At 42.0% G+C, this 23,399-nt stretch overlaps 1 pseudogene; it reads right to left on the bottom strand.

The window, feature by feature from the left end:
• LOC116856405 overlaps positions 1 to 23,399 on the bottom strand; it is a 197,528-nt pseudogene that overhangs the window by 52,750 nt on the left and 121,379 nt on the right.

The raw sequence follows: 23,399 nt of genomic DNA, 5'->3' as shown, positions 1-23,399 counted from the left end.
TTGGTCACATCAGCTGGAATAGGTAACGTGATAAAATCTCTTCACATGGACAAATGCAGGAGACGTGATCAGGAGTGCTTTGGAAAAGCCATTCGTTCTGGATTCCTAAGTCATAATCCTCTAGTAAAAGGGCTTGAAATCCAGACTTGCTGGAAACAAAACAATAGACTAAACATTGCATGCTCACATCCAGGCCAGAAGATGGGATGTTATAGGAGCGAGGCTTGCCAGCTTCAGTCTCTGGCCCCTTCGAATACGGTGTGAAGCAGAGTTAGGAAGTCCACAGTGTGTGCATGGATTCAGCATGAAGGCTTGAGTCGTAAGTGGGCTTCAGAGATAGAGCCAGTCTAAGGACTGTTGTTTCCCCAGTCCAGAAATTTGGGGAGGTAAAGTCAGAGAGAAGGAGCTGCAGACAGTAGATGTAGTGACAATAAATGTGCAGCCCTTCAGTTTGGGGGTTGAAATCATACTCTATGACTTATTCTCAGTGTGAACCTGGACAAACTGGTCAACCTCTGTGAGCCTTAGTTTTATTATCTGTAAAATTGGGATAATAGTTCCCACCTTATAAGTTTGTAAGAATTAAATGAGAAATACCTGTAATGATCTTACTAATAATATATACATTTGTTAGGCACTTCCATTGCCCATCATGCTTTAAGCATTTTTTAAAAGATGTATTTATTTATATTAGAGAGAGAGTGTATATGCGAGACAGAGAGAGCTAGCAGTGGGGGGAAGCAGAGGGAGAGTAAGAGAATCCTCTAGCAGACTCCCAATTGGTCATGAACCTGACACTGGGCTTGATCCCAGGACCCAGAGATCATGACCTGAGACAAAATCAAGAGTCGGCTTAGCCAACTGAGCCACCCAGGTGCCCCTGCTTTAAACATCTTTAAAAACATGTATTAACATATTTAATCCTTCAAAGAACCCTATGAAGAAGGTACCTAGAAGTCACTAGACTCTTCTGGGACACTGGAGACCAGGGAGCCAGGGATAGAAGTGGTCAAACACACTGACTTTCCCATACAGAAGATATATCTTGGTAAATCTACTGCCTGATCAAATGTCAGCCTGAGGCAGACCACCTTAGAGTCAGACACTACCTGTTCTCAGACCAACTTTTCCACCAATTGCTGAACACCCTTGGGCAAATTGCCTAACTTCTCTGAGCTATAGTTTTCTTAGTTATATCTACTTAGCTAAGAAGTAATGATGAGGATTAACTCAGATAAGATCTATAATGAGCCTAACTAAGGAGTGCTCGGGAAGGGAGATGCTTATCATTTTATTATTATTTCTCAAATGTAAGCAGTCCACATCCGCAGCCCCACCCTTGCCTCAGACTAACCTTAACGCGGTGTCAGTACCTCTTTACTCTCCAGAAGATATTCATTCACACCAAATGTGGATTTTCAGAGAGATTTTATCAGGGAGATGGAATAAGGGGTTTACCTTACACATCCCAGCCAATACCTGAGATCCTCCTTTGACATATTTCTGCTGCTTCTGTTTTCTGTGCTGCCCCTAAACTCACTTGTGGGCTTACCACCTGAAGCTCTGGTCCCCCACTTTAAATCTTCCCAGGAGCCTCTCTGTCTTCTTAGTTCTTGACCAAACTTTGCATCTAAACTTGCACACCTTACTCAATAAACCCAAAGGGCTACCACCATCCAGTTGATCCTCCTTAAATGTAGATGCCGTGCATGCCTTTTGAGATACATGGGGTGGTAATAAGAGTTCAGGCTTGAGAGATACACAGTTTGTCACTTACTTTTAAGACCGTACTAGTTGTTAAAAGTAGAAAAACTGAGATATTTTCATATCAACTCGTAAACTGCTGCTGCTTTGAGACCCTCAGTTGTTCTCTCTGCTTACTTCAGCCATTCCAGACCCTCTTCCGAGATTTCTCTGACCTCTCCTTAAGTCAGTAACCAAATATTTAAGTCAGTACACATTAGGGTGCCCCTGGTAACCTTAATCTAATTCTTTGGCCTATCTGTTCTGATTCACAAATATGTATCAGTTGTTAATAATTTTGGGTATCGTCTATGCCCTATCCTCCTAGTTTGCCTCCTTCACAGACAGTTTGTCTATGGAAAGTCTTTGCTTTGTTAATAGGGGTCCTTGAGGTACATGATGTTAAATCTGGAAAATGGGCAGAGAGAAACAGACCTAGAAAAACAGAAAGAGAAACTAAGTTGGTCTATGTAATAAAGAGTTGATGAAGAGAGATAAGAAAGGAAATAGAATCTTGAAGGCTGAAGTTTGAAAGACGGTGACTAGGGGGCGCCTGGGTGGCTCAGCGGGTTGAAAGACGGTGACTATATTTGCTGAGTGTACAGTTCTGCAACAACAGTTCAATTCAATGAATTAGTAAGGGAGGAATGGTTTCTTGACAACTTTTGCTGAGAATTGTTCTTCCTTAAGGATCCCAAGAGACATAAGAAAATAATGGGTATTTGTTCATAATCACTGCTGGGCTATGCTTATGCATAGCCTACTTGATGTAGTTCTATGCCACATGGAGCCCTGGATTTATGAATGTTACAACATGTGATCTCTGAGATTCCTTCTAATGTCAGCCATAAACAGAATACCTGAATTGACCCCTCAAATGTTGTTCAACTCCTATGGGTTCTACAGTGATGGGGATGCCTAGGACTGAACTCAGCAGGTCAGTTACAGTCTTGGGTCTACCCATAGTCTACTGGGAGGTCTAAGGAACAAAGCTTACCTTTAGGAGTCTTGTTATGTTTGCTTGTAAAATGGGGAAGATCATGTTTACTGTTTTTGCTTTCTTTGTAGTTGTTTTTGTCATTGTTAGTGTTTTCTGAGTTCTGACTGTGTGCCACTCTACTTAGCATCCATCATTAATTAAGTCCTTACAGCAAATCTGGAAATCACGTGTGATCATTTTCTTTTGCAGAGTAGACTCAGACAACATGAGAAATGTGCTCAAGGGCTTCCAGCTTGTGTTGGAGCTGGGATTCACAGTGTCCTCCTGCTCCAAATCCAGTGCTTTTCCTTTCACAATATATGGCTTCCCAACTTGTCTAAAGAACCTAGAATAAAGTCATGAATCAGATTTGTATGGGAGAATGCTTTGAAAAATGGAAAATGTCATGGAACTATCTGGGGGTTAAAATGCATTACTAATGACTCGTCCTATAGGCACCCATCTGTCCTCTTTTAATTTTCATCAGATTTGCTTTTACTTATTTGGGGTGGACCAGTTTGCACCATCCAGGTCCCATTTCAATGAAGAGCTTGTTACCACTCCAGCCACTGGGAGTGCTGTTCACAGGCAGGTGCCTTCCCAGATGCTGCCACTGCAGAGAGTCACCTCACCCAAGGTCACACCCCTTCCAGGGCAGCCCACATCCAGCGACTGATGCACACAGGGCTATGAAGTCTTGGCTATCTTGGCCTAACTTTGGACAACTTTAAAGGGTCATTCTGGCTCCGGAGCTTACATAATGTTTAAAATTTGCCAAACACTATTTTAAGGGCTCCGAAGGTATCGACTCAATTGCTCTCACAACAATCCTATGAGCTTATAATTGTGGTGTTGTTGTTGGTATTGTTAATCCTATTTTATAGATGAATAAAGGGAAGCAACTAACGGCTGTAAGTTCTGCCCAAGATCACATGTCCAGTGGTGGATGTGCCCGTAGATCTGCTCCTAACCACTACTCCCTACTGTTTCTTATATCCCTGTATGTATCAATATCTCATCCACAAATTTTTAGAGGATGACTGAAAAGGGTTAGGTAAGGGGACAGGGAGAAATAGTGCTTTTATTCCACGACGCCTGGAATCATCCCAGCCCATTTCCAGGGATCAAATGTCAGCTTTGTGTGCCTAGACCTCAGGCTTAGCATATTTGGCGTAGAGGGCTCTGAACACCTCCCCCCCCAAGGTGATCTGGGGACACAGTGAGGTCTGGGAGACACTGATGCTGATGGCACTTTCAGGCACACAGGAGGAGGCATTTATAAAAATGCCAAACAGAGGCCCAGGGATGTGAAGTGATCTGGCAGTGGTCACCGTGGCGAGGAGAGAGAAGCCGCCAAGACTCTCCTCTGTTTCAGGGCCCAGCCCAGGGCTCTTTGAGCTATACTTCCTGAGGCTGGGCCAGGAATCTGCCCTGGGCATGGGGAAACTGCATACCTCACACGTGCATCTAATGATTACTCAGGAAGTGGAGGCTTTGGGGCAGAGCTACACCGGAAAGGGGAGGGGAGGGCCCTTCAGGAGGGGTCAGCAGAGCTTGCTCCCTCAAAGCATTGTCCTTTCCTTCCTCCAACAGGATGCCAGGAGCCCCACAGAAAAGGGACTCGTTTGTCTTCATTCCCAGCACAATAACTTGCTGCTGGCCTTTCTCTTGGGCCTTGCTCAGAGCAACAGGATACAGTCTCTGCCAGGAAAGAAGGAAGGCGAGGAGGGAGGGAGGGAATGACAGGGGCTCAGAATCTCCAGGCCCCCCAAAAGACCCAGAACTGTGAGGCCTAGGACCTAGTCTAGGAGCATCCCAGCCCAACTTGGGAGAAACAGTTTTCAGCTGCAGGGCAATCTTGAATCAGATGTAAACTAAGCAGCCATTAAAAGCTGAGCTGTAATTTCTGGGTGGCCTCTCTCCAATTTTTATCTTAATCTAGTCTTCGCACATTTAGAAGAGGAGAATAAAAAGGGTCAGTGCAGAATGAGGCCTTCTTTCCTTTTTCTTTTGGTGTTAAAAAGAGGAATGTATGCTATGAGGCTTTTTTTTTTTTTTTAAGCTCTTCTTGTAGATTTTTCCGGGCTCACCCCAGACTTACAACATCAGAAACTCTGTGTGTACATGGGGGGATTGGCGTTGGGTAGGGGCATGGCAGAGGCTTAGCCATGGCAGAGATGAACGGTGGTAGGTGGTGTGGGTTGAAGAATTGTAATCAATACTGCAATCTACCATAGTAGGTATTATCAAAATCAATACATTTTAGCAAATGTTTATTGAACCCTGAACATATACCAAACGTTGCTAGGGATGAGTTACACATCGCTAACCCAGAAGCTTACAGTTCAGTGGTGATTTAGGTGACTCAAATGGTAATAGACAACCAGGAATGTTAGAATTACTTACACAGTGAGAGTCAGCTGGCTGGGGGTCTGAAAGCTCCTTGTGAAGAGACCCCTTGCCCCGGATAAGCACATGGGGAAGGTGAACAGCTGAAAGTGAGTTTACAGTTGCCTTCCTCAAGAGGGATGGTTGCTAAAGAAAGTGCCATTCATTTTAGATTAACATTCTAGTCTTATCTCTAAGACTCTTCCAAGGAGCAAAACAAAAAAAATCAACATAGTCGATTAGAACATGGGCCCTTGATGTGAACTCTGCTTCCTGTCAAAGAAATCATCTAATTTTTTTTTTAATTAAAAGTATTCAGATTTTAGCACAGACATGTTTTAGTGATTGTGCTTGCACTCTCGCTTGCTCTCTTTTCTGTGTTTGCAAGCAAGAACGTCAGAATGCATTTTTAAGATGGGTTAGAGAGCCTGAAGAAACTCTCTGTGGTGGGGCCTGGGGAAGAAGGGGCTAAGACAAGGTTCCTGGCCTTCTCTGTGTGGCTCTCAGTCTGGCTGTAGGTCAGAGTTAAAAGTAGCAGACTGGAACAGTTCTAGATGGACTCAATTCTAGATTGACCCTGGGCACTGTCGTCTCTCTGCCACTCAGGGTGGGCTTTGGATGAAACTTCTCAGAAGAGGTGAGAAAAAAGGCAGTGTCAGAAAGAAGAGAGGGAGGGGGGAAAACACTCATTTGTTGAGTATGAATTCTGTCAGACACTTCACACACAATTTCTTAGTTCTTATTCCAACCCCGCGAACTACTCATTTTCACCAGGGCAAAGATGGCGGCTCAGAGGGATAGATGACAGCAATTCACTCAAGGGCACGTGGCTGGTAAGGAGCCCAACTGGGATTCTGCTGCAAATCACTCTCCTTCCAAAATACATGCTCTTTGACACAAAATCCTTTCCTGGTTGGTTGTGTACCATCTGATGTAACAGAGACATAACTGGATCTTGGATGTTGGATGAACCTGAGGAGAAGCCTCTCAAATCTCCAACAGGAAAAGTGGCCTCTTTCAAGCCAACAAGAGAACACCTTTTTTTCTTTCAGAACTTTGATTCTTTTACCACTTGTAATTTCTCCTTCTCTCCATAGGTATCTAGTAAGTGTTCCTTGACATTGGCAGGAAAGGAGGAAGTTTTGTTTTTTAAGAGTGACAGGGCTTTGCTACCCAAAGTGTGGTCCCTGAACCAGCAGCCTCTGCATCGTTTGGCCTGTTAGATGTTTGTTAGAAATGCAGACACTTCAGCCATGGTCCTCCAGAAAAAAAGAACCAGTGTTTACTTCAGTCCTGGTATCCAATAAGCTATCCATAAATGGTGAAATTTATCATTTTGAGGTGAAATTTATCACCTCAAAAAGTGAAATTTCCTTTCTAGTCCCATCTTCCTTCCCTTTAAAAAAAATAATTTCTTCAAGAGTGAGCACACTATAGGGGCGCCTGGGTGGCTCAGTTGGCTAAGTGTCTTTTTTTAAAAAATATTTTATTTATTTATTTGAGTTAGAGAGAGAGAGAGAGGAAGAAAGATAGAGAGAGTGCCAGGGGAAGGAGCAGAGAGAGAGGGAGAAGCAGACTCCCTGCTCAGCAGGGAGCCAGACCTGGACTCTATCCCAGGACCCCGAGATGACAATCTGAGCTGAAGTCAGAAGCTTAACTGACTGAGCCACCCAAGTGTCTGACTCTTGATCTCAGCTCAGGTCTCAGTCTCAGGGGACTGAGTTCAAGGCTCACACTGGGCTCCACACTGGGTGTGGAAACTACTTAAAAAAAAAAAAAAGAAAAGAAAAGAAAAGAATGAGCATACTATGGAATCTGTGCTCTAAGAGAAAGAAAACGCCTCTGAAATATTAATCATATCCATTAGACCTGTGCTTTCCAATATGGTAGCCACTCACCACGTGTGGGTCTATTAAAATGACTTAAAAATAAACAAAATTTAAAATTCCGTTTTTCAGTCATACTAGACACCTATAGTTAATGGCTACCATATTGGACAGCATAAATTTAGAACATTTTCACCATCATGAAAAGTTCTGTTGGATAATGGGGCTTGGATTCTTCCTGTTTCTCCTGGGCATTTGCTGACCCACAGCCCATCTGTTTGTTCAGTTAATGCTCCTTGACTTGAATCCTGCAGTTTCACTTATTGGAAAAGAGAAATGGCATATGAGAGTCCCAAGATCTATTTTCCAGTTCCCACTCTGTCTACTCAGTAGCCATGGATCCTTGGCTAAGTCGCTTCCCCTCTCCCTCAGTTTCATCATCCTCAGATTTATTGAGGAAGAAGTAATGAGAATAACTCATATTAGTCTGGAAGCTCTTGCACTTTTTATCTCTGTTAGTTTTGCCAACCTTACAGCCTGTAGGGTAACCGACTCTGGTAAACTCTGGCTTACCAGAGTTTGGTAAAACTGGGACTGTCCCAGTTTTAATACTGAATGTCCTGTATCATGAGAGCTCCCTCATTCTCATGCCAACCACCACCTCTAGGTCCCTTCCCATTTTAAAATTCTATTAACTTGTGCAAGCCTAAGAAAGGTGGGCGCTAAGAACCTCAAAACTACTACACACTGTAGTGTTTAGGACTTAGACTTTGGAAATCAGATAAGCCTGCTTTCTAATACTGATGTCACTGCTTGATTTCTGTGTACACTAGGGCAAATTAATTTCTCTGAGACTCAGTTTCCCCATCTGCAAAATGAGACTGCTGTTAACAGTTCTTCCCTCTGTGTATCATTGTGAGGATGAATTTATCAAAGTTTTGCACAGTGCTGAACCCTCAAAGCAATGTAAGCGATTATTAATTCAGCAAACTCTGAAAAGAGGGGTGGGTAGGTCTATCTTTAGAGAGACTGTGACCCTGACATTCACTTGTCGCCCAAAGTATCAGCTAAAAGAAAATGACTTGCTTATGAGCTATTAAGCTCTTCTTCATCCCAAACTCCCACAATGCTTGCCCCAGACTAATCTCTAATGAATACTAGCTCAAACTGGTTAAAGAGAATGCATTTCAACTCCCCGTGCCCCTGCTGGGATAAAATGACTCTGAAGAAGCAAGTTTATTGAAATACAAACTAATCATTCCTGTTGCCAAAGTAGGCTTTTGGCAGAGCCCTGTGAAGAAAGAGGGAGAGAGAGAGTGAAAAAAAAAGTCCTGAGCTGCTGAGACAGCAGTGTATTTAGACAATTAAATTTGGAAGAGCAAGACAGTTCCTGTAACTACCTCCCACACTCCCTCCTTCAAGAACAAAAGGTTTTGTTGAAAGTATTCATATGGATATTAATACCGACACTTTAATGAACCCCTCAGTAAACTCATCAGCAATAATTACACCCAGCCATGGTGCCACCAGTGGGAAGGTACAAAATCGCGCCTCCAAAAATGAGTCACTTGTAAGTTAACCCCACCGTCATGTCAAGCAGCCTACACTTGATGGCTGATTCACAAAGATTCCTTGACACCTCTATAGTCAAAGGGGCCAGATCACCATGGGAAGTCTACAGAAAGGGAAAAGTTCACATTTACAAAAGACCTGAATGTCAGAGCAAAGAGTTTTGAGGCAACCAGGGACAGAGTTTGATGACTGGGTTAATGAGAGCAGCAGTGCCCTGGCTGGGGGCTTGCTAGGTTCTAGGCACAATGGGGAGCATGGCACCTGCCCCATCCAGTTTAATCCTCACCGAATTCCGGGAGCTGGGGTGTTTCTATGGTGCCCATCTTACAGATGAGGAAACAGGGGCTCAGAGGATTGGAAGTGTCAATGATACAATGGCAGGCCAGGAGATTTGCACCTAGTCTCTGGGTAAGGTTTGAGCCTCACCTATAAAATGGGGAATGAAAACAAAAACAAAAACAAAAACAAAAAACACAAAACAAACCTCGAGCATTTTCTTCTCATTTACTAGAGACATTTTAGAGGTTGGATTTTGCCTTGGGTCGACCTTGACCCTCAGTATGTAAACTGATGGAGGAAAGACTCTGCCTTCCTAACCCTCCCCACTTGCTCTCTGATTTTTTTTTGCTCTCTGAGGCTCAGAGTCCACATGAGATGCCAGGGCTTAGACCTTTCATCTACTGCTCTGGCTGCCATATCTTTGTTCAACCTTCCCCCTTTCCTTTTTCCTATTTAGAGAAGTAGCATGATCTGGGACAGAACAGGAATGGAAGAGAGAGAGCAAATAAGAATGAGTAAAAGAAGGGACAAATTTCAGTGGCTCAATCCGTGAAGCATCTGACTCTCGATTTTGGCTCAGGTCATGAACTCAGGGTCATGAGATCAAGCCCTGCGTTGGGATTCTCCCTCTACCTCTGCCACCCCCCACCCCACCCCCTCACAGGGACCTGCTCTCTCTCAAGTAAATAAATAAACAACAAATAAATAAAAGAATGAATGAGAGAGAAAAAGAAAGGAAAAGAGGAAGAGATCAGGCTTTGAAGTCCCCTGGAGTCCCCTCATCTGTAAAATGAGGGTGATGCTACTTATCTCCTTGGATTTTGGTGAGGATCAAATAAGTATTGCCCATGTATTTCCTGCCACCTAAAATACACTCAATAAAACTACGTACTTCCTTCTTTCTTCCCTCCCTCTGTCTTCAGGCACCACGTAACCCCAGGTACAGTCCAGGGCATCACTACAAACTTTATCTGTTGAACCCTGGAAACAACTCATGAATTATGTGGTATTATATTCTTATTTTATAATGAAGCCTAAAGAAAGGATGTAGTTGGGGCGCCTTGGTGGCTCTGCCTTCAGCTCCGGTCATGATCCCAGGGTCCTGGGATCGAGCCCTACATCAGGCTCTCTGCTCAGCGGGGAGCCTGCTTCCCCTTCTCTCTCTCTGCCTACCTATCTGCCTACTTGTGATTTCTGTCAAATAAATAAATAAATAAATCTTAAAAAAAAAAAGAAAAAAAAAGAAAGGATGTAGTAAACTAGAATCACCCAGCAAGTCACACTCCCGGACAGAATTCCAAAGCAGGTCCGTCTTCTTCCAGGAGTGGGGAAAGAAAGAGTAAGGTGAAGGGGAGGAGGATGCGTCGGAACTGAAGGGCTTTTAAGGTTTTCTTCTTCAGCTGCTCCACTGGAGTGCTGTTGAGAAAATTATCCAAATCTTGTTAATGAGCAATTGAGTGCTGGAGTTTCTCTGAGGGAAGAGAGTGAACACAAAAGCTCTGCTTGGGGCCGGCAGTAGCTAGCTGTGATCATTACCTCAGCTGCTACCACCAAGGGGCTCTCACTCAAATAATTAACTCAATTGCCTCCTCTCAGGGGTGAAGTGGGGCTAATAAAACTTAACTACCTAGCTGTGGGGAAAGGATTCGGTGCTTATGGTGCTTATCGATGGAGTACTTTCAAGACCATCTGGGGCAGAGTGGTGTCATCGCAGAAACTAAGATGGGTGAGTACTGACTGGGCTCAGGGAGAGCCTCAAGGGCACTGAAAGAGCCCATCAGAGCCTTGACATTGGCTCAACAGACATGGGTTGGAGTCCAAGATCCATCACTAATAAACATGAGATGTTGGGTACAGCTTTCAACCTCTTTGAGTCTTGGTTCCTTCTTGGTAAAATAGAGCTAATAGAATTTATATTCCATGAGAGGTGTTGGGTGGATATAAAAAAGATCTTGAGAAAAAGCCCTGCACACAGTAGGTCTCAGCAAAGTTGAGATTTCTTCCCCTAAAGCAGTTCTTTTTGGGGAAGGAGAATGAGAATGGGAAGGAAAGAGAAATGTAGTCCCCTGCAGACAGAAACTTACTTGCATCTCCTGTTTAGGGAAGTGACAGTTTCCCTACTCTAAAACTTGTGGACTGGAGTAAGCAGATGGCTCTTACTGATGGTGTGGGTTTAAATGGTTTCATCAGGTTGGTCCTTTCCTTCTTCTCACTGCCCCACTACTACAGAAATTTCTCCTTTTTTTCTCACCATAGTCTCTGTTTATTGAGCATCTATACTGTGCTAAATGCCTTTCAGACTTATCTCATTTCACAATAGTAAACGAGTTACTTCATTGTCTCCCCACCAACCCAGTGGAGTAACTTCAGTGGATATCCCCAGTTTACAGTGTTGAAAATAAAGTGCAGAGAAGTGAAGAAGCAAGCCTAGGGTCGTGGAGAATATCAGTAATAGGAGGGAGAGTTATATCTCTCACATAGGTCAATCTGATTCCAATGTGCTTTTAGCATGATGGGGGCCAGAACCCTTCCTTAGAATACTCTGCAGGCATCCAGCTGACCAGGTGGAGCAGCTAGTCTGTTCAGGAGTTCAGTCATTCCTTTGTGAAGTGTGATGTCCTACCATGCGGATTCCTTCAGAAGCAGGTTCAGAGCTTCATTAACAAATCACTGGTTACCTTTCTCAAAGCCTCGGAAGGGTTCCCTGATGAGTAAGACTGCACTGACGTTGCCATGCTGAGTAATAGCCCATCTCCCTTCACTCAGCCTGTCTCTGCTATCTTACCTTGTTGACCATTTCTTCCCCCACAGCACAACTGGGACACAGTAGGTCCTTGCTCTGGGCCTCCAGGGTCTATGGTCTGGGCTCTTGCCTGAGCCTTTTGTTCAGGTCAGGGTCAAACTCCTCAGTGTAGCAGTTGAGGCTCTTTGTGAACTCAAGTATTCTCAGATGACTGCGCTATGGCGCTTTCCCTGCTTTTGCTTACACGGTGCCCTCTGCCTGGAAGGTTCTCCCCAGGCTTCTCCATCTGGAATCTCACTCCTTAAAACTCAAATGCCATTTCAGTGAAGACATCTTTAATTCTCATCTGTCCAACACCCATCCCTCCTGGCTAATTAAGCACTCTTCCCTAGATCCTCCCCAGTGTATCTGGAATGTGGAGAGGAGGTCAGTCCTGGCACTTACCATACCGCATTGTCTTTCTATTGTCCATGAGACTGTGATCCCTTAGAAATGATGGGGGAACTCACTTAATACCTAGCACAGTGCCCAAACACTAGCACTTATGATTCTAGCTTTGGATTAAATGTCACACCATCTCTTGGAGATGCTATCTCCAATCTTCCCATCTTAATGAGGGCTCCTCGCACACCTCATGCTTCACCATCACGGTACCTAGCAAGATCGTCAACTTTCAGATAGATCCAACGGTTAGAATCTGGCTCTCCTGTCAAATGCTGAAGATCAGGTCTTTGCTTAGTAATTTGATAGCTATGGGACCTTGGACACATTGCCTCATTTCTCTAAGCCTCTGTTTCCTCATCTATTAAGTGAGCCTAATTACACAGGACCTGGTAGGAATATCTTCAAGATTAAGTAATATTTGTAACATGCTTAGCACAGTGTCTGCCACAGGGAATGCATTCAAGGTGGCTATGTTTTTAACTCATTATTATCTCTAGAATATTTATGACACAGAAAAAGGACCATGTTTTTGCCCTTTTTGTTGTCGATTTTCCAAAACTTAGCACTACCTGACACAGAACAGAATCAATAAACATTAATAGATTGTATGATGAGTAAGAAGAGAGGTGTGGTTCCTAGGAGCCTCTTCTGTAACAGGGATGCCTCCCTAACTGAGGGGCAGTAGCTAAGTTCTAGAACTCTGGTCAGCCCACCTACACCTGACCTCTCACTCTGCCTCGCAGCAGCTTTGTGCCCCATGACCAGTTGTTACTAAGTCTTTGATTCCTTATCTGTATAAATGGATAATAACTACCTCTTAGAGTTTTGTGAAAATAATAATATTAAAATAATATTATATCATTATTATACAATGATATTAATGTAACAGGCTTGAAATATGACTGGCATGCAATTATTGTTAATGACTATTACTCCACATCTGATAATTCTGTTTTATATCACACAGTAAGGTAATTCTTTCTCTCTTTCTACCCTCATCAAATCGTGAGTTCCTTGAGGGTAGAATAATCTGTGTCTGCTTCATCCTTGTGTATCCTGTATCTACCACAGATGAGAGATGCCAGTAAATTGATCTTGAATACATTATGGTTTTCAAAAATAATCTCAATGATCTTCCAGGTGACTAGGGCAGGCACTGTTATCTTCTTTTTAAAGACAGACATGTCTCTTTTGCCCTGAAGCGCAAAGATGAACTACACTGCCAAGATCCCACCACTACTTTATTAGCCTGACCAACTTGTTGAGATCTGCTGAGACACCATCAGGCTTCTGGTAAGTTCTTTCTCCAGTCATAGGAAGGGGAGAGAAATCCAAGGTTGGCAGTGTGTTCACACACAAGCAAACACAGCCACCGTTCTCTACTGGAGTTGTTCTAGAGGTTGCACAGTGTGGGGGCCCATTTCACCTGGAAGGTATACGAAGATTCATCTGCACATCCCTGCCCTACCACTTCAGCCGTGAGTCCCAACCCAAACCAAGGTAGCTCCAAATTCCAGCAGACAGCTCCTTGCCCCTCATCTCCCCTCATATGGCTCCATCCCCCACAGGGGCAATCACTTGATTAAATTCTTTTCTCTGCAGGTCTTGGTTCTCTTTGAGTTTCAGACCAGCTTCCATGAAAAGGCATCAGTGAGATTCCTTTGCCCTGTATCCTCCTGACCAGAGAAGGATGCCTATCAATTCAATTCTACCAGTACTATTAAATAATCATAAACCACATTTGTTTGGTGTTTCACCATTTAAAAATAATCTTCACATTCATTTTCATTCTAATGCCAGGAACCAGGTGCCAGGGCTGTTGAGGTTGGATAAGACATGGCCTTATTCTCAAAACACTCCAAAACTCTAGGGGAAAACAGAAGTGTGCAACTGTCTTAATACAATGGCAATACTACAAACTCTGATGGCCACCATTTACTGTTAAGTTACCATATACCTACCAAATGCTGTCCAAACTCATTTAAGCTTTACCATGCCCCATGAGATAAATATTGTCAAATATAAATAACCCCACCAGAACTGAAAATACAAAAACCAAAAACAAATAAAAAAACAAAGCTGAGCTTACTGTTTGCCACGTAGAGGAAAAGTTACGTACTCAAAATGTGAGTTTAGCTGGTCTCCCAGAGCAAAAATGGAAAGGGCTGTGTGATATGGCAAAAAGAAGTAAGTTCACCCACGAGGCAGGACTCTCAGTGCAAGTCTCTGGTTGGTTCATGAACTGGATTATTGGGTTATACACTCCTATACCTTGTCGTTTCAATGGTGTGGGTCACAAATCCTGGGCACAATTCTCAGTGAGGTCTGAGGAAATTGCACCAAGTCCCTGCTGGGTCCAGAGTCACATGGCAGGTAAACACGCATGTGTATAACCCTCAGCTTGCCAGTGTTTTTCAGCAGTTTGTTTCTATCTCCGTTTGATAGAAAGTAAGACTGAAGCTCAGACACTAAATCAGATTTCCAAGGTCTCCAAATTTGTAGAAAAAAAATAGCACTTAAACTGAGATATCCATCCCAAATACATCACTCATTCACTCAGGATATAATTAAAGTATGTACTGTGTAAGCCCAGAAAAAAGAGTGGTGAATTCTGATTAAGAAGAGGAGGCTTCACAAAGGAAGCAGCATTTGAGTGGAGACTTGGGGGATGAGGAGAATTTCCCCCAGTGAGAAAGCAGGGAAGGGCACCCCATACAGAGAGAGTGAGCAGCAAGTTCTCTAGTGTATTAGGGGAAAGAGTGGTGTGGTCATTTGTTATGGGGACTGGTGATGTCTTGGTCTTTCTCTACTGAGACAGGAGAGGTTGAACTCAATCATAACAGCCATAATTAATAAGGGTATAGCGCCTTGAGTTGACAATGTGTTTCCACATCCAAGATCATATTTGATCTCAGCAATACTTGTCTTTGCCATTGTCTTGCAAAGGAGGACACTGAGACACTCCCTCTGAAGAAATTTGCATATTGTCACTCAGAAAATGATAGAGCTAGAAATTGGTTTCCAAATTCTAAAACCCATGCTGCCCTTCCCACTATACTGTTTTTGAATAGTTTGCTCTGAGCTGATTCTGGGCTGAATCTGCTACACAGACAGATGTTGCTCACCTCCAGGTCAAGAAGTCATCTCTCATAATGTGTGTCTGTCCAGAATTTGTGAATTCTAGGGTCTGCACTGGAGGAGGATGGCCTAGAGGTTGGAAGGAGTAAGCTAGGTTGCTGAGGGGTCTCACCTGCCTGGTCTTGCTGGAAGGGAGTTGAAAATCTCCTTTTCTTCCCCTCCCTTCCATGGGACCATCTCTCTTCCTTTGAGAAGCTTTTATGGATTCCCATAAGGCAGAAGTGGGGTCCACTTGGAGCCAGGCAATTGTTTCGGGACAAATAAGAAGATACTGTGTGGGTCACATTTTTACAGTCTTGCTATGTGACCCTTGGGAAATCATTTAATATCTATGAACCTCAATTTCCTTATCTATGAAAGCAACAAGGGAAGAGAGGAGAATAATACCTACAGAAAAGAAATATAGTTAGAGATGAAGAGCATGGACCCTGACTGCCGGCGTCCAAATCTTTCTTCTACCAGCTTTGAGACCTTGGCTGGCATACTTAAATTGATCTCATTGTGCCTCAGTTTCCTTTATTGTAAAAGAGTTGAAAAATTACATTACTACCTACTAGGGCTATTGTGAGGATTGAATAATTGATATATGTAAAGCCCTTAGGACAACCTTTGAAAGAACTATTTTCAGAACTTAATAAAAATATAACTAGCACTTATATCCTATTACAGAGTGTTAGATCCTTTCAGAGATCCTGTCCTTTGTCTGTCATGGCACCCTCTTTCCTCAGGGTTGAGATAGAGAATCAGGGAGGCCAGTGATTTTTTTCCAAGATCATATACCCTGTGAAAGAATGAAAATGGGTATAGACCCAGGGCTTCTCCCTCCTGCAAAGGCAACAAAGCAGAGCATGGTAGAGGAAGACTTAACACACTGGTGGGTTTCTTTCTGTCTCCCCATCTTCCCCCAGCCCTGAGAAAGTCTGCTTCATCTAACCTTTTATTTCCTCAACCATAAAATGGGAATGATACAATCTACTGTCCCCTGGGGTTATTCTCTTCCCTCCTTCCCATATCACCAAATTCCCAGAATAGGTAATCTACAACCTTGCTACTCAGAGTGTGGTCCATGGACCAGCAGACTTGGCATCACCTGGAGCTTGTTAGAAAGGCTGAGTTTCAGGGGCCCCTGGGAGGCTCAGTTTGTTAAGTGACTGCCTTCAGCTCAGGTCATGATCCTGGAGTCCAGGGATCGAGTCCCGTATCGGGCTCCCTGCTCAGCAGGAAGTCTGCTTCTCCTGCTGACCTCTCTCCTCTTATGCTCTCTCTCTTTCATTGTCTCTCTCTACCTCTCAAATAAATAAATAAAATAATTTAAAAAAAAAGAAAGAAAGAAAGGCTGAATTTCAGATCCTTTGAATCAAAACCTGCATTTTTGACAAGACCCCTGGGGATTCGTATGCACCAGGCAGGTTGAGAAACGTTGAGCTAAAGGATGTGAGAGTGTTTGGTAAACTGTAAATCGGTATGCTGTGCTAGCAGTGATCATCAGAGATGAGTATCAGGTGTGTCCGCACACACACAGTATTTCTATTCACGCAGTCCTTGCTGGCCACTTGCTCAGGAGGAAGGTGTGGACAACAAAGTGATGGAGGAGAGGCACTTCCCCAATTTAATAAGTTGTTTCCTGGGGAACATACTTACATGGAATATAGTTACACTAAAAATTATTTGTTGCTTGCCTGAAATTTAAGTTTAACTGGATGTTCTATATTTTATTTGGCAATCCTACTCCTAAATGGATCCAGTGATTTAAATGCTAAGTCCCTGAAGTTATAGGTATTTATTTAGCTAATAGTGGAAGTAGCTGTTGTGTTCTCATCCAGACCTCAAGTGTGACAGAGAAGGGAACCACATTAACCATTGTCCCACTTGGTTGGGCACCTACCATTTCCTAATCCCTTTACTTAGACAATTATTGCTTTCCCATCTTGAGCTTTGCAACTCCAAGTATGGTCATGGACCAGCAGCATGTCTTGTTAAAAATGCAGATTCTCAGGCCCCCTCTGGACCTACAGTCACCTGTAGGTGATTCATATATACACTTATGTTAAATAAACAAACAAAAAAAGTACTGGGTTAGACAACTCTGGGTAAGGAATAACTAGTCAAAAAGTCTTTAAAAAATGTATGAATTTTATGTTTTTAGAGCAGTTTTAGGTTTTTCAGAAAAAATAATAAGAAGTAGAGTTCCTATATATCTCCTCTTCCCTCTACAGTTTCCTCTGTTATTAATGTTAAATTGATTAAGCCAAGAGGTCATTAGACTGAGGTGGTTCTAATGCTTTAGCAGCCTACAAAAGCAAGCCAAAACCTAAGCCTGCAAATGTCTCAGGCTAAGAAATCAGAACCTAAAGACCTAAAGTCACAAAGAGCCACATAACCTTTTCCAAATAGAGCAACCTTTGTAACGTTCACCAATGAAATAACTCCCCTGCTTTGTTTCTGCCCCTAGCTCTTGTTGTTGGAGCTAACCATTTCTGGTTTGGTGCTGTCCTATTGGAACTGATGTTTGCTCAAGAAAATGTAAACATTTTCATGTGCCTCAGTTTATTTTTTAACATTCTCATTTTACATTGCTATGGTCCATTTGTTAAAACTGAGGAACCGAGAGTACATTATTATAAATTCAAGCCCATAGTTCATGCAAGGGTTCACTCTCTGTGGGTCTTGACATAGCATAATGTCATATTTTTTGGCCTTTACACATCTTACAGAATAGTTTAACTGCCCTAAAATCCCCTTTGCTTCACCTACTCATCTCTCCCTGCCTCCCCCCAAATCCCTGGCAAACACTGATCCTTTTACTGTCGAATACACTTTTGATTTGCTAGAAAATTAATAAAAATTCTTCCATATAGTTGAGAATATTTTTCCAATCATCAAACTGATACAGAGGTTAAATCACTTGCCTAGGGTCACCAAGCTAATAAATTTAGGAGCTAGGTTTTCAACCTAGTGTAATTCCAAAATTTTTGTTCATTTTAATATGACTAAGTCCTTTCCACCAGGACTTGCACTTCTGTTGCACTTCTGTTGGACTTGCTGTTGGAGAGGTCCAGAGGGCTTGGTGCTTGGTGACTGTTTTCCCCTATGGAAAGTGTGTGTGTGTAGGCGGATAAGGGGCAGGCAGTCAGGGAGACAGGAACTATGTGGCCTACTGGGGTTCCCAAGGATTCCCAATAGGTACTTCAGTGGGTGCTATAGGGAATTTCTAGACTGAACTCCCCAGGCCAGCTGCTTCTGCGCCTCGTTCAAATTGGTTATGATTTACAAATGGGAACTTAGAAATGCTAATGACTGTGACTGGGCTTGCTAATTACCTGTTAATCAACTGCTCATGGTCATTAGCTGCCAGCCCTGGGTGGCTGATAGGGCTCCAGCTGGCCAAGGTTAAAGGGAAGCTGGGTGTCAAAGTGTCACTGGCCTTGAAAATAGAAGGAGGTCATGGGCTGGGGTGGAAAGCGTGCTCTTTCCATTTTCCTGTTTTGCCTTTGTATCCCGATGGTTTGGCCCAGTCATGAGGTATTGCAAAGGGAGCAAAGATATCTGAAGATTGTAAGGAGCCAGGCAAACCCAGGAGTAAGCAGTTAGTAAGCAGGAGATTATAGACAGTTAGAAATGATTTTTGAATGCCAAGTACTGTGTTGAGTGCATTCTTCCTGACCCTGTGAAGGCTGTGGTTTTGGAGGAAGAAACTGGAAGCATGGGAAAGTGAACATTTATATATATATATATATATATATATATATGCATATATTATTTATTTATATAAAAATATGTGTATGTATGAATTTATATAAATTTATATAAATATATTTATATAAAATAAGTTTTATATAAATAAATAAATTTCATATAAAATATATTATATATAAAATAGATTTATATAAAATAAATTGTATATGTTTATATAAAAATTTATATACAAATATATATATGTGTGTATAGATATATATTTTTTAATGTGACTCTAAGGAACAAGCAAGAGATAAGTTGAGAATCATGAATCAGAAGCATTTGCAGCCTGGCAAGAGGGAATAGGAAGGAAACTAACATTTACAGAGCAAAGTCTTAAAATATCTGCCAAACAAATTATCTAAAATCAAACACTGTCTATGTAAGATATTGTGATAATAACACCTTCCAGGTACCAGTCTCCCACAATGACCACTGTAAGTAGAGGTTTACTATACCTATTTACAGATGTAGAAACAAAGATTCACAGAGGTGAAGGGTCATACCCATGGTCACACTACTAGCAAGCAGCTCTGCTATTTTCCTGATGGTGAAACTTACACATTTTAAAGACAACCTTATTCAGATATAATTGGCATGTAAAAGTTGTATATATTAAAGGTGTGTAACTGGATGTTTTGCTATGTGTATACATTGTGAAATGATCACAATACAGTTCATTATCATATTTATCACCTCTACATAGTTATCATTTGTGTGTGTGTGTGTGTGTGTGAGAGAGAGAGAGAGAGAGAGATTTAATTTATGTTTAAGCTCTTCACAAATTTTAAGTATATGCTACAGTATTGTTAACTATCACCTCCATGGTGCATATGATATTTCCAGAACTTAATCATCTTGGATAACTGGTACTTTGTACCCTTTGACCAACATCACCCCATTTGCTCTTCCCCTTAGCTCCTGGCAACCACCATCCTACTCTCTCTTTCTATAAATTTGACCATTTTAGACTCTGCATATAAGATCATGCAGTATTTTTCTCCCCATGTCTTGCATATTTCTTGTAGCATAATGTCCTCCAGCTCTATCCATGTTGTTGCAAACAGTAGAATTTTCCTTTTTTAAGGCTGAATAATATTCCATTGTATATACATGTACACCACATTTTCTTGATCCATTCATCTACTGAAGAGCATTTAGATTGTTTCTATATCTTGACAAGTATCAATAATGCTTCCGTGAACATGGATATACAGATATCTCTTTGTTAGCTCATTTTCCATTCCCTTGGATATATACCCAGAAGTAAGATTGCTGGATATTTTAAAATTTTTAACCTCTTTTAAATTTTTTGAGGAATCTCCAATACTATTTTATATAATGGCTGTACCAACTTAAATTTCTACCCACAGTGCACAAGGGTTCCCCCTTCCCATCCTTTCCAATACTTATTATCTCTTGTCTTTTTGATAATAGCCATCCTAGTAAATGTGAAGTGATACCTCATTGAAGTTTTAATTTGTATTTCCCTGATAATTCATGAGGTCGAACACCTTTCATATACCAATTGGCCATTTGAATTTCTTTTTTTAAGAGGTGTCTATTTAGTTCTTTTGTCCATTTATAAACCAGCTCTACATTGATGGCTATGTACCTCGTATTATACTTAGGACACATTTAAGTTTTCCTGAGGGCAAGGACAACATCTTGTATGTCTAGGACAATAGTGGGCCAAGTATGAGCCCTTATGAAATCTTGCTGCCTTTTCATTCATAGACATTAGTCACGTACAGCTCATTTCTAGGCTGCTTGGATCTTTGGGTTGCATTTTCAAGTTTTTGATCTGCAGCTACTGGTGGTCATCTTGAAGGACAAAATAGGGAAGCTCTATCCATAGCTAGGCATGCCAACCATTTAGAGAAGTGCTGCAGAGCACGGGCTATTGATTACTTGGGTTTGAAACCTGGTCCTACCGCTTACACTACACATACGCCCTTGAGAAAGTTTTCACTGTATCTCAGTTCCTTCAACTCTAAATGATAATAATAATGCCTTCCTTAAAGAATGTATATTGAGGTATTCATATAAAGTGCTATTGTAAACACTGACGCTAATGGAAGAACCCTAAGACAGATGTCAAGTTTTCTGCTTATAAATATAACCATACAACAAATATTAGCACTTGCCTTTCATAAGTTTTACCCGTAATGAGGCACCACCCATATCCGCTGTCAGTCTCTTCCAGAATAGAATTTATTATAAAGCTCACCCTGATATGAAATCTTTATAGTCTATCAACACTACCCATAATGCAGCCTAACCTGCCCTCTTTATTCACTTCACTCCCAAGTAACAACACTCAGTTTTTTTGTGGGGCAATTCTTACATGTTAATTTGGATTTTTCAACTGCATTGGATATTTCTCAAAAGCTACATCTCTGTCCTCTGCAATTTTGTTTGTTTGTATGTTTTGTTTTGCTGATGAGACCTTGGGATAAACCAGGCTCAATAGCTGTTGCTGTTTTCCCAGCACAAAGTAGAAGCCCCCACTTGATGTCAGTGTAAGTAGCTATGACAGTTAGCTTTCAGTTGTAGAGCATGTAGTTCTTCTAGCAAGTTTAAGAAGGACAGACAGGTTAAGTTTTTTCACTTGTTTGTTTGCTTGTTTGATTAAAGAATAGACTATAATTCACTACTATCATTTTTCCTTTCTTTTAATGCTAGAACTCCACCCCCTTCCAAGTTTTAGCTGGGCATTTATTTGGCTGCCTACATAACAACTATATTTTCTATTCCCCTTGCAGTGAGGTGTGGTCCTGTGGTTAAGTTATGGTCAATGACATGTATTTGGAAGTAATACATGAAGTTTTAAGTCATTTCCTTAAAAGGAAACTTTTTCCCTTCTATTTTTTCTTACCCATCTCCCACATACTAGAATGTGGGCATGGAAGTAGTGAGCAACTTCAACCATGGGATGAGGGAAACACTCTAGGGGTAGACTGAACACCAAAAGCAAAACCAAACCAAAACAAAACAAAACAAAAAAACTGAGTCCTTGAATGACCAGGAAGGACAGTCACCATTCTCCCCCGCACTACCAACCAGCTCATAATTTTACACGAGAGAGAAACAAATGTTTTACCTTAAGTGACTATATTTGTCCTGGTAAAGCAACTGAAACAATATCCTAACTAGAAACATCTAATATTAAATGGCTAGTGGGGTTATTGAGAGGATGGAAGAAGCAATGTAGATAGAGTTTTTAGAAATGAACCTGAAAAAAATACAAAGCAAAACCACCATGAGATACCACCTCACACCAGTCAGAATGGCTAAAATTAATAAGTCAGGAAATGACAGATGCCAGCGAGGATGTGGAGAAAGGGGAACCCTCCTACACTGTTGGTGGGAATGCAAGCTGGTGCAACCACTCTGGAAAACAGCATGGAAGTTCCTCAGAAAGTTGAAAATAGAGCTACCCTATGACCCCGCAATTGCACTACTGGGTATTTACCCTAAAAATACAAACGTAGTGATCCGAAGGGGCACGTGCACCTGAATGTTTATAGCAGCAATGTCCACAATTGCCAAACTATGGAAAGAACCTAGATGTACATCAACAGATGGATGGATAAAGAAGATGTGGTATGTATATACAATGGAATACTATGCAGCCATCAAAAGAAATGAAATCTTGCATTTGCAACGACATGGATGGAACTAGAGGGTATTATGCTTAGTGAAATAAGTCAATCGGAGAAAGACAACTATCATATGATCTCCCTGATATGAGGAAGTGGAGATGCAATGTGGGAGGTCTGGGGGGTAGGAAAAGAATAAATGAAACAAGATGGGATCAGGGGGGAGACAAACCATAAGAGACTCTTAATCTCACAAAACAAACTGAGGGTTGCTGGGGGGAGGGGGGTCAGGAGAGGGTGGTGGGGATATGGACATTGGGGAGGATATGTGCTATGGTGAGTGCTGTGAAGTGTGTAAACCTGGCAATTCACAGACCTGTAGCCCTAGGGCTAATAATACATTATATGTTTATTTAAAAAATTAAAAAATTAAAAAAAAAAAAAAGAAATGACCCTGAAGTCTTGGGCAATCCAGAGATCTTCTCTTTCGGACCTTCTATGAAATAGAAGCTTTGGTTCCAAACTGCTATGACCATGAAGGGACATGTGGTGCCAGCTATAGTCTGTGTCAACAGAATGAATGCCCAATGCCATGTCTCTTGATCCTCACAAAGCAAGTGGCCAGCATTGGGCTCTCCACCAATGGGGCTGCAGAAAAACCAAATATCCTCACAACTAAGCTGGCCACAGAAGCAGCAGAGGCTACAGAAGCTTGTCCCTGCACTTCTGTCTTCCAGAACTCACATCCTTGCGTCTGATTGGTCAAGCTTAAATCCCACTCAGAGCTAATCCACATGGGAGTCTAGGACATGTTCCTTTTACTCTCCTAGCTCCCATCATAGGCATATACACCAGAAGGAAATGGATTTTGAATGCTAATTCACTATATCTGGTAAATAGATTTTTCCCATCCTGAGAGCATATAGTCATTCAACAGGTATTTTCTACTG

The sequence above is a fragment of the Lontra canadensis genome, unplaced genomic scaffold (genome assembly GCF_010015895.1).
Source record: "Lontra canadensis isolate GAN:19392208 unplaced genomic scaffold, GSC_riverotter_1.0 scaffold109, whole genome shotgun sequence".
Classification (NCBI taxonomy): domain Eukaryota; kingdom Metazoa; phylum Chordata; class Mammalia; order Carnivora; family Mustelidae; genus Lontra; species Lontra canadensis.
Note: the sequence above shows the minus strand (reverse complement) of the source record. Positions and strands in the feature narration are given on the sequence as shown.